Below are 13,032 nucleotides of genomic sequence, written 5' to 3'. Positions count from 1 at the left end.
AAAAAAACACCTTCGTACATATAGAAATAAATTATAATATTAAGACTTTATTATTGTATATTTTTATTTTTTCTTTCTGTTATGTATTTTTTATATATTTTTATATATGTTTACTAAATTTGTTAGATGTAAAGATTAGCTATTAAGCTAAATAAATTAATAAAATAAATAATAATAAATAAAGCTGCGTAAATCTTTATCTCAAGTTCTTTGAAATGCTTTACTTAAATCGTTATTGGTTGTAAATATTAATACTGCTATTGCAATTAAATTGATTAATAAAAATAAATAATTTATTACATTTATGTATTAACACCTTTTTCATATCATCTTAGAAGTTGCAATAAATAGTAAACTAGCGTTCAAAAAGAAAAGTCTGCATTTATTAAGCTCATTATTTCCAATTACAGAGCCTGCCGCAATTGCGGTATTTATTGAAAAACCATCGTGAGAATCAAGATATATCTGAGAAATTTCCTCGGACGATACAACTACGTTGTCACCAAAATAGGTAGTTCAATTTTGTGTCTGCCTAGGTCAGGTTCTGCGACTATAAAACAAATTGGCAAGGTGAAACGCAAGTTTACGATTCTGCCCATCGGCCGGTAAATATTGACTGGCTGTAGTATTACGTCGTCAGTAATTCCAGTAACGGTTATTTGAGAACCGACTTGGGACCGTATAGTTTACAAAGACTATACGAGTTTATTTACTCAGGGCAAACTTATCAATGGAGATTCGATCCGTACATAGTATATGCTGGAGTATGGTAACGTATAATATTTACTCTAGCTTTGATTAGTTTTAGTGGTTGCGATTAGCGATAAAGGGATATTGTTAAATTGGTATGAGGACATTCAACAAATCTGCACCTGATAAAAAATTGATATCAATAAAAATAATAATATTTTAATGGGTCTATTATGAGATTCAATCGAAACAGCAATGCTTGTGTTTTTAGAAAATATTTGTTGCACCCTTTTTAAAAAACTTAATTTTAGATAAGCACAGATACATATATAATTTTTAACTATTATATAATATTAATTTGTTTTTATTTAGTACGTAATTAGAACTATTTATAGATAAAGCATATTTTGGAAATATAATATCTATACAGACTACGACTTGTGCGGCAGTTAAAAAATAAATATATAGACATTTCCTCATAAATACACATATGTAAATATATAGTTGGGTAATTTGCTAGTTTAAATACAAAGGCAAGAGAAACTCTGCATCAAATACATTATCACAAATTAAACAGTATTTTACATTTGACATAATTGTTGTACGTTTTATTATTTATTTTATCCCAAGAATAAACTTTATATATTCCCTTTCCCTCCTGTTACAAGCGTAAAGTTAAAATTTGAGTACAACACCTCCTTCTCGAGCGTTTTAATCCCAAACCGTGCTTGAATATTAATGTCGCAAATTCAACTACGTATGTCGCACACGTTAAATTATGCGTAAGAACGTTAAGTACTCATTTTTCATAAATCTCGCAAGAAAATTGACTTTAATTTCAGATAAACATCTTTGTTCGAGTCTACAAGCTGCGTGTTCTTACACACGGTATCATACGTGAAACTTTTCTAATATAAATATTTCACGGAGGAAATTAAACCGCGATTGTTAAAGTCGATTTTCAAAAGCTCTAAAGAGTAAACCTGTGTCAAACAGACATCTTATAAATATAAATTCACATTTATGGAGTTTGTTTATTAAGAAAACTTAGTTATGTTATACAAAAAAAAAATCTTAACAATTAGAATATGATAAAACGTGCCTCTTTAAAAAGATAGAGTAAAGGCAAAAGTACGTAATTTATTATATCTGTGTTAAAGAACTTCTAGACTCCATATTCTGATCTTTAAAAAAAATAGGCGATAAAATTTACGACAACAGATTATTTAGCATGTGAACCATTAACACAAAATTGCATGTTATCTAAATTTATTTTTAAAAAAAGCGAATACCGTCATTAAAATTTTCAAATATATGTAGAATATTTATGTTTTATTATCTCACACTATTATATCCTATCATATATTAGATATACGTATATGTATATGTACATGGCAATGTGAAAAAGTAACGTAAGCGCCCTTTTATATCTTTTCCTAGCAGTTGTTCTCGTTTCGACACAAATTAGCCATCTAATTCGGCGAGATTTAGGTTGGATTGCCTTTTTTCGCCAAATTCACGGAAGAGGGATTATGTTTTTGTTAATTGGCGATTAAGCGAAATGATTGATACGTCTATAAAACAGGTCTTTGAAATCGTATTGTTTTTTGAGGATTTATATTTAAAAAATATAAAACCTATACATAATGTATTTGATAAAGAAAATAATACGAAAGTATAATGTAATTAAAATTACCTTTAAAATAATGTTTATTATTAACATATACTCTTTTAAACAACTGCTGTATTAATATATATTTATAAGTAAGATCAGTACTTATGTTTTTAATTTCATTAACGGTTCAAAAAATATCATATTTTATGGGGCTTTTTATATTTATTATTATTTTTATTACAACTAAAAATTAAAATATTGATATTACATTTAGATTTTTAATTGCTTCATTGTCTTATTTTTTGCTAAGCGGTATATTTTTTTATATTTTTTTCAATGAAAAGCCTAAAAAAACTCTTCTATTCATCATTGTTAAGGCTTTCACGCGACGAGCGTTCTTCCATTCAGAGCTTTTTCACCTTGTGCGAGATTATATATTTTTTCTGGAAAGCTCAAGGTTTTTTACCCACTCGACAATTGTCTGCCGACAAACCGGTATATGGTTTTCAATATGGTTAAACATAAATAATCGTCACCCCTTTATAGCGTAATACACCCTATAAAATATATATATATATATATATATATATATATATATAAAACCATTCGTTTAAGCTTTAAGGGTGTTTTTGACGTCTGCGCTAAGCTTTGATATTCAATACGGCATTTTTGAGAATTCAAAGGAACTCATTACCTTGGTAGGGAAATTTTATAATTACCGAAATGAAATATTACGAACTCAAAGAATGTGTAATTTTGTTGCTTGTGTTTATTAAAATTACTCAGCTGCAGTGGCGGAACGCAGCGCGGCAAAAATAAATATAAATAACTTTATATTTAAGAAAAGTTATTTTTTAAATGTCTACTAATTACTTCTGGTAGAGTAAGTTTTTTGAAGATAATGATAGTCTATAACCGTCTACTTTTTCACGGTGTGAAAAATATATAATAATATAAATTACAAGCCTCATCAATCATGTCATATTATGGTTAATATATAATGTTATATATAATCATGTGCTTAATTAAATTTGTATTGAAATTGTCTAATCTAAAATATTATACATTTTTTTTACATAAAAACCTATTTTTGTATTTGTCTAATAAGACTACTTTAAATATTATTTAGATATACAAAAATAGAATATTTTATATACATAAATATATTGTGCTTACTACAGCTACAATTAATTAATGAACAAATCGATAGCAAAATAATAAATAACTATAAAATTAATTTCTTATTTAATCATAATCCTTAAAAAATATTTTTTTATAGCAAACTAACAAATATTAATTAAAAAACAACGAAAAACCAGTACTACTACATAATGATTTCAGTCAATATGACTAATACTAATAATATAAATAACACATTCAAAACGTCATTTAAACAAAAAAATAATTATTCCAAAACATAATTGTGTATGAAGCGCGATGATGTCACTCCTAACTTTTGTAAAAATATGCAATATCTGAATGTTTGATTGCAAGCTTATAAGCTACTCGTATGATCATTTTTCACATGTTGTGGGGGGTCCAAACAGCTGTGTCGTTAACTTTAAGAGCATTTAAGCGACCATTTGAAACTTATTAAAAGAATATAACAACTTGTTTTGACAAAATTGAAAATACATTGTGCAATAATTAGAAAATTTTACGGACCGCCTGGTAAAAAACAGATTAAACTACCCCTACGTGCTTAAAGAATGCGTAATCTGCGTAAAATCGTTATTGCCATCTACCTCTTTGAAAGTTTCACCTTGCAGTTTCACTCGAATGCGTGAAAATATTTCGTTAAGCGAATCATTAAGCAATGCAATTGGCCCACCAACATCCGCATCTGTGATTCGATAGAGCTGTTTCGAATCAAGAGTTTAAAAGCTTTGTCGATTAAAGGCGAGAAGGTCAGAAACCATTCAAGACGAGTATACGATCAGAGACGTATTTTTATTCGTATATACACTTTTTAACAAAAAGGTTCTAGTTAATAAATATACATATATATGTATAATTTTAGATTAAAATTGTTTATTCTATAAAATCTCAAAAAAAATTGGCAATTTAAAGATAAGTATATAAAATAATATAATTGTATATTTAACAATTTTCTTTATTAGAGTAAAAGATGAAAACTTTTATATATTGCGCAATTTATCAGAGTAGCGATTTGCGCTTGAAGGCAATTGTTGAATTGAATGTTAAAGAGCTTAAGATTGATGACAGTTCTAAGATTTAAAGTTTTCGTCTTAAATATATAGATAGGCATTTCAAATAGAGTAGAGAAGGTATAAGAAGTAGAAGCTTTCATGTTAATGCCTGGAAAATTATGCATCTACCCTCGTCCAGTTCGCATAATACAAAGCATAAGTCCATTTCTCAATTACACAAAAGGCCACACAATTGTGGGGCACAAAGAGTGCGAAAGCCCAAATATAGTACGTATGCATCGTGGTATAATGAGCGGCAGTTTCGCCAACTTCCTTCACACCCTGGCTTCCTTCCTTCCACATTTCAGTTCCAACAATTTGGTCGCGTTCGGATATTCGCGGCAGAGCATTAACCGTCATTACTCGCTAACGGTGCCATTACTGGCTAATTGCGTTTTTATTTTCGCACATAGTCCAGAGCAGAGAGTTTTCACTAGTCCTCTAAGTGCTATTTCCTCCCAAGGCCGAAATTCGATTTTAATTTTGAAAAATGTATATAAATTTAATACATACATGTACGTATGTGTGTAGAGAAAAAAGGCCGCTTTGACTTTTCACTCTTGGTCCATTCGTAATCCGAGCTGATATTTATTTAATAGCTACGAGGAAGCGGTGCTAAAAAATCTGTTTTCGATTCGTCCCTTTTTTGCTCGATTTGTGTGTTTGTATAAGGAATCAATTATGTAAATTGTATTTTTTATTTATATTATATTTTGCACAATATAAAAACAAATTATTAAGAAAAAAACACAAAATACGTGTGATAAAATCATTGATTTTCTTGATATTTTTATAAAGCTTAGATTCATAACTAGAAAGACACGAAAAATGAATTCGACCGATTTGCGAAAAAATCTGATACGAATAAAATGATAACAAAGTTAATGTTAAGTTAGTATCAAAAATAAATCTGCAGAATACAAAAATAAAAAGTTTATGAACGACGTACATAAACTTAATAATAAAAAATAATCTGTACAGCAAAAAGAGCAGTACCAAAGCTGAGAAAGTTTAAAAATAGAATGAGACAAAAATATAAAGCATATATCTACGTTTATTCTGTTTTTAACAACATTTAAACTTTAAAAATAGATTGAATTTATGGTTAACTAATAAAATATTTATGGCTTAAAGCAAAATATCAATTTTCAATCATGGACTCAAAGTTTGGCAATGGCATCCGAGGGCTTTAATAATAAAAGGTTTACGGTTATAATTATTGCTGAATCATATGCAGTATCTGCATAATCTTATCGTTTGAAAAGTATGACGTTTGAGTTCCAAATAAATTAATTTCAGATAATAACAAATATCTCAATTTTGATTTGCATTACTTTATAGCAAATAGTTTTTTTTACAAATATTTGATATTTATAAAAATCTGATATAAATATTTAAACAAAGTTAGGTTAGTTACGTTTTTAACTTAGAATTGTTTGTATTATTATTATTTATGCATTATACTTTAAATATATATTAAAAATTAAGATCGTTACTGACTTAAAAAAAACTATAACAAATTGTTCCTTTTAAAAATATTTCTACATATTATTTGTAATAAAATATTGTATTATTAAACACTGTACTAATTAAACTAAATATATAGTTTATTAGTGTTAATATTTATCCGGTTCAATTTACGTATAATTATATATACCTAAATAAGATTTTCAGAAACATCCAAAAAGTTTTGCGGATTGCGTACGAAATATTATAAAGCATCTGTAATACTCTTCACAAAAGAAGAACACTGAACTAATTCAATAGGAAATCTACCAAATTCACTTCGCGTTTTATTTACACACTAAAATAAATTATAATTAGAGGTAAATAATGCTTATTTAGATTGTAGAGAATGTATCCTTATTGCAAAAAAATTAAACAATGTAAATAATGAAAAAATATATGTAAGGCATTTTATTTATTATATTACTATTCTTATTTTTAATTTTTTCAAGTCCTTAAAATATTTATGAAAGTACCATAAAAAACAATTACGTGACTTGACTTATTACAACAACAACCGTTTATTTATATACGTTTTTTTATTAAAAGAAATATAAGCAAAATTATAAAGTTGAAGGTCATATGATTATATTATATAAAAAGAAAGAGAATAATTGTTATAATATTAATTATAATAGTCTACTGTACTATATTATTAGAATACCAAATAATGTTTAATTTGTAAGATTTATAATGTATTAAAATTGTTTGATAATTAAATTGCAATCTATTAAATTTTTTATAGGCTTGTATCAGAAATTATCTTTAGATATCGAATTAAAAACAAACAACAAGTTTTTAATTGTATGTCAAAATGTTAGGTTATTAGAGACTTGGAGAAAAAAATATTTTTTTTCCTATAAAATATATGCTATTTACTGCTCAAGATTTAGAAAATCTGTTATAAAACATGGCAAAATATATGATAAATTTAAACTATTTTTTTTCAATCTAATACTTTAAATTATAAGTAAACTATGATGTTTCTCTTTCTTTTGCATACTAATGATATCGCAAAACTGAAAATATAAAGGTTCATCTATGTACGATGACGATGCTTCTAGTACTAAACCAATCGCCAAGAAATTTCAAAAATCATTAAAAACCTAAATAAAAATTTCGAGAAGCAGAAAATAAGAATCAAGCAGAACAAAACAGAATCAATTATATTCGAAACGTAGTCAAACATTTTTACCACTTTTAAGTAACGTAGAATGGAAATCTAATGTCTAATACCTAGGCTCACATTTGAACACCAAGCTCAATTAAAAAATAACATTTAAAACGTTGCTAAAAAGACTTGTAGATATTGCGATATTTAATCGAAAAATTGCGTATACCACAAAAAGTAAAATCTTGATATACAAACATATAATCAGATCCATCTAATAATATGCCTGTCCAATATGGAGTAATACTACGTTGTGAAAATATTAGTTAATGCATATGTTTATACTTATATATGCAATATTTATGATGGCGCTCAAAAAGCAGCAATTGAAGAAGATTATTGCACCAAAATATAACAATATTTTACGTAACAGTAATAATCCACTAATCTCATATATCAAAAACTGCGATAAAAATAACCCTAAATTTTAATATAAATACAACATGTTAATGCATACATTGCATTAGAGATTGACACTAAACTTAATAAACACATTTTGGAATACCGATACACAAGGCTTGCCACTATTGCGACCCACAAATCTCATATATCAGAGACTGCGATTTAACAATCTTAAAGGTAAATATAAGCACAACATGCTAAATCACACATTGACTTAGATACTGACAACAAGCTTAAATTTAATAAACATATTTTGGAATTTCGGTATAAAAGGCTTGTCACTATTGCGACCCTTAGATCGATATTTAATCGAAAAATGATAAGAAAAATAAAATATTTTAATATACAAACAATTATTCAGACTTATTTAATGCAAGCCACCTAAAATGAATTTTATAAATAATATATAACATTATTTTATATTATTCTTTATTTTTTTTTGTATTATCCTTCAAATATCAACAATCAAAGAACTTCGTTATTTTAATACCAGAAAATACTATATAATTAATTCGCGTAACAACACTAACCCACTAATCTGACTAAAAAAACCCTTAAATTTAAATGTACTAAACAATGCATTAGCAATAAATCCAATGATTTTTCATAAACTTAAATTTTATTTTAATATAAATTATAATTTCCAATTTTTTTTTTATATTATAATGTAGCTAATACCAAAATTTTAAACTTGTGAATGATTATAAACCAGTCACATATATGTTTTGTACATTTTATATAATGGTTTGTTTGTAAAATTAATTATATTGATAAAATAAACGTTTAATAAAACAATTTATTGTATATTTTAACTGACATAAAGTCTGTTAAAATGTATATGTAATTTTCTAACTATAATCACCAACGTTTTATTTTATATTTTGATGTTTTAATATAATGTAGCTAATACCGAAATTGAAAACTTGTAAGTTGTTTTTAACCAGCCACATGTATTGTATATAATGACACGTTTTTATAATTAAATATATTGTTGAAATAAACGTTTTATAAAAAAAGTTATATGCGAATTATATTGTAGCTAATAACAGAATTGTAAACAGAACATGAAAATGGTTTTAAATCGGAAACATGTACTGTATATATTAGTATTTATAAGATCAATTATCGTATTGATATAAACGTTTTATAAAAAATCATTTATGTATTTTAATAAAATTAGACAATCGCACACACTATCTTTCTCTACATATTATAGAAATACATATTTTTCTAGAAAAGGTATTGTATTGCTTTATAGTATAATAATTAATTAAATAATATAATAATTATTCAATTTTATAGTATAATAATGAATAAAATAATATAATAATTTTTAGGTTTCGTATGACCATATAAATTACTTTTGAAATATTCAAACTCAAAAACAAATGATAATAATGGTTCAAAAAAATAATAACCATTCATTTATTTTTTCTTAAAATAATTTGTAATTTGCATAGTAACAACTTTTTTTTGAATATGGGTCATATATTTTAAATTTTTAGAATGGCTATAATAATATATTTACATTGTTATCAACGTCCAAGTTACCCTTAAAGTATAGATTAAAAGTAATTAGATTTACCAATTCACACTCGCTATCCTAGGCACTGTCACTTCATACACACGTCAATTTTTGAAACATTTATTCTCTCACGTGAAAACACCACGTAACAACGCCGTCGTCGACTCTGTTGTTTTCACACTTTTCGCGAACATATAAACATATATATTTAGAGGTTATCACAACAAGACCGGATGCGATCGCGCCGCCGCTCTTCCGGGAGCGGTCATGCCGCGTTACGTCACGCGCCGGCTCACAAAAGCGCGTCCGCCGCGTCGAACCCGCGCCGCCGAGCGGGGGCGGCGAGCATGCGCAGTGGGCTTCGACGATCCGCGCCGGGGGGCGGACGGAGAGCGACTGAGGGTGTGCGCACAGATTCCCGGGCTTCACCCCCGGACCCGTTTTCCCACTCGCTCGTCTCTTCTTCTCGCTCACTCGCCGGCTCAGTGCCCGGCGTTTCCGCCAGGCCAAGGTGCTAGGGGGGGAATTTTCCTCGGACGCGGGAAAGTCGCAGGAAAAAGTTGGCCGTGGGAAAGTTTGCGGCAGAGGAGTGCGTTTTACCGTTGTGCATAAACACATCTAAGTCTAGCGTTATACCATGCACGGGAGTTGACTTGTTTTGTAAGTTTTCTGTAGGGGAAGGTGAAACACTTTGTTATATGATCGCATTGTTATTAACCGCCAATTAAAAATAAATAAAATAGAAGTGATAATAAAAAGACTAATAGCCTTGCAGCTCACTTGAAGGAAGTATTCACACCATACGAACTTGCGACAGAAACTACAATAGATGCAAAGGAAGATTATTAAAAGCATCTCAACAACGGTACGCGAAAATTGAGCGACGGACAAATGAGCAATTCAAATGAGCAAATTAAAAAAACGTAAATATTAGTAAAATATACATTAAAACCAATAAGTTTAATAAAAAATTTTTTTTTTTAAATTATCAACTCGTATACCACATATGATATTTTCTATATTGTACCTCAAAACATTTATATAAATTCTTTGTTACGTTTACGTTAACGGTGTTGTGCAAAACCTGATATAGTTCTCTCATCATCAACATCATAGCTTTTTTAGATTTTTCCAAGACCATTGATAAAAATCCATAAATTTGGATGACTCGAACTGCTACCAAAGCCCAATTGCAGTTTCCGATTACATGCTTTGGGAAAATTATTAGTCCTGTAGCTTCCGTTCTATACTATTATATACAGACCTCACGTTAGAGCAAAAAATCGTTAAAGCACATCATTTTCTCAAATTAAAAAAAATATTCCGATATAAAAAGCTTGCCACTACTGCGACACTTAGACCGATATTTAATCGAAAATAAGCGATTATTTGTAATTTCGATATAAAAGGCTTGCCACTATTGCGATCCATAGACCGATATATAATTGAAAAATCACGCTTACCACGAAAAATAAAATCTTAAAATATAAACAATTATTCAGATCCATTTAAACATATGCCTGTCCAGTCTGTAGTAACAACAGTAATACTAATGTTTTATAAATTGCAAGACATCCAAAAAGAGCTGTAAAAATAATATAAGATATATCTTTATACTAATATTTAAAAAAATTAAATAGCCTTCAAATACCAAAAATCAAAGAATATTTTCACATTTATACCAAAAATTACTATACAAATATTTTGCGTAGCAACACTAACCCACTAATCTCATATATCGGAAACTGCGATCAAGCAATTAAAAATAAATATAAACACAACATGCTAAACACATTTTGGAGTTTCGATATTAAAGGCTTTGCACTATTGCGACCCATAGACCTATATTTAATCGAACAATAATATGCTTATTACGAAAAATCATGAGCATCATATGTTTTTTATTTTTTTTAAGACCATTAATAAAAATCCAAAAATTTGTATGACTCGATCTGATACCAAAACTCAATTGCAGTTGTTGATGACATACTTTGGCAAAATTATTGCTTCTGTCGCTTTCGTTAAATGTTCTGCTATAAACAGACCAAAACATGGAGGGAAAAATCGGTAAAGCCCTTTATTTTCTATAATTTTCTCAAAAATTTGAGAAAATAAAGTAAAAATATGCCATCCACAAATAATAATTCTTTCATGCTTTATCTCCACATTACATGACTTTCACGAGCAAAAATTAAGATTCTCATTTGCTCAACTTGTTTTGATCCAGAATCAACTAAAAGAAAACGTTAAAATTGTGTTAGACTAGATTAGACATAATTAAAATAATTTACACGAATAATTATTGTTTCCCTAGGATCAGGATTAATTGGAGCCTTTAATTTTTTTATTCTTCTTCTTTGAATACTTTGGCGAAGTAGTGATATGTGCAAAAGCGATTATAATTCAAGTGTACGTGAATATAGTGATATTATTCCAGAAGACTGGAGTGAATTTGTTCCAATAAGTTTTTCTCAACAATAGTGAAGGCATCGAAGAAGTGACTAATTAATTTATTGGCGATGATTTATTAGAAATAATGGTTTCGAAAAGAAATTTATATCAACGGCAAACATCTCACAAACACAATAAAAAAAAACGCACAATAAAACGATGTGACAGTAAGTGAACTGAAAATGATTTTTTTATAACTTATTATAATGAGTGTTTAAAAGATTATTGCTGAACGGACCCCCTAATCGAGATGGCAATATTTCGAAAAACTACGCCAAGAAATAAATTTAAACAAATTCTTACTTTTTTACATTTTGCTAATAATGCAACAATTTCAAATAGGCTGACGAAAATGAAACCAATTTTTGATTACTTTTTAGGCAAATTCAATAATGCTTACAAGCCAAAGCAAAACCTTTTCCTGGATGAGGGAATGATTTTATGGTTAGGTAGACTTATTTTTCAGGTATTTAGTCCTCAACCAAATATGGAATGTTGAATAGAATGGTTTGCGAATTAGATACCGGTTATATTTATATTTTCAAATTATTAGATTAGTAAATACGGTGATGAATGTATTTATGCTGACAATTTTTATAATTGCGAAAATCAGGATTTCATGGAACAATCTGGGAAGATAGTGGTCTGCCAGAATTCTTTAAAAATATTAAATTAAAGCCCCTACAGATGAAACGGCGAAAAAGATACAACGCTTATATAAATTTGGAAAACAAATAAGAAAATATATTTCAGAATGACAGTTAGATGATAGACACGGGGAAAAAACAGATAGATAGATATAATATATAAGATATTGTATATTATATAATAATTTGTATTATATAAAATAAAATATTATAAATTATATTATATTTTAAAAAACAATGGAAAGAACAAAAAAATGTAGTTTTTTCATTTATTTCAACGCGCATTGTGTAATTCGTTCCGTAACTGTCAATATCTGAATCCTAACGACAAAATAAATTTAAAGATTTCTTTTGAGCAAGGCTAAAGGATTGATGCAGTATTCAGTGTAATCTATCGATTCTAAAGACATTTAACCGGTTTTTACTACATCTTGCCATGCCTGAGCTGTCGATCCACCAGAAAGGCTTTCGGATAAGCTAAAAATCATCAGCAAATAAAAATAAAAAGTGGGGAAAAATATGTGAGAATAAAATGTATTAGTTCTGCACGTGGAATAATACAACATAAATGTGCAGACGTAGTGAAATTCTTGTTCATATTGACGATTGTTTTTATATTGAAAGAGATAAAAAAGTGTAAATAATAAAAATAAATATAAGTGAGAATTAAGTGTAGTATGTTCATATTGGCGAATGTTTTAAAAAATAAAGAAAGAGATAAAAAAGTGTAAATAATAAAAATAAATATAAGTAAGAAGTAAGTGTAGTTTATATGTGTTATTATAAAAATAAGTGTCAGTGACAGTTGTGCGCAG

The 13,032-nt window shown here is 28.1% G+C and overlaps 1 protein-coding gene across 2 annotated transcripts in view; it reads right to left on the bottom strand.

The window, feature by feature from the left end:
* The window catches only part of LOC148233726 (junctional adhesion molecule B-like), a 560,268-nt gene extending 550,752 nt beyond the window's left edge, over nt 1–9,516 (bottom strand). For both annotated transcript variants that reach the window (XM_088188561.1, XM_088188562.1), the window contains exon 1: nt 9,180–9,516. The gene's annotated coding sequence lies outside the window, so the exon portion shown is untranslated. The remainder of the gene's footprint in view (nt 1–9,179) is intronic.
* Nucleotides 9,517–13,032: the final 3,516 nt, after the last annotated feature.

This window comes from Plectrocnemia conspersa, unplaced genomic scaffold (assembly GCF_051122295.1).
Source record: "Plectrocnemia conspersa isolate PC_06_02 unplaced genomic scaffold, ASM5112229v1 ptg000007l, whole genome shotgun sequence".
In the NCBI taxonomy this organism is placed as follows: Eukaryota; Metazoa; Arthropoda; class Insecta; order Trichoptera; family Polycentropodidae; genus Plectrocnemia; species Plectrocnemia conspersa.
Note: the sequence above shows the minus strand (reverse complement) of the source record. Positions and strands in the feature narration are given on the sequence as shown.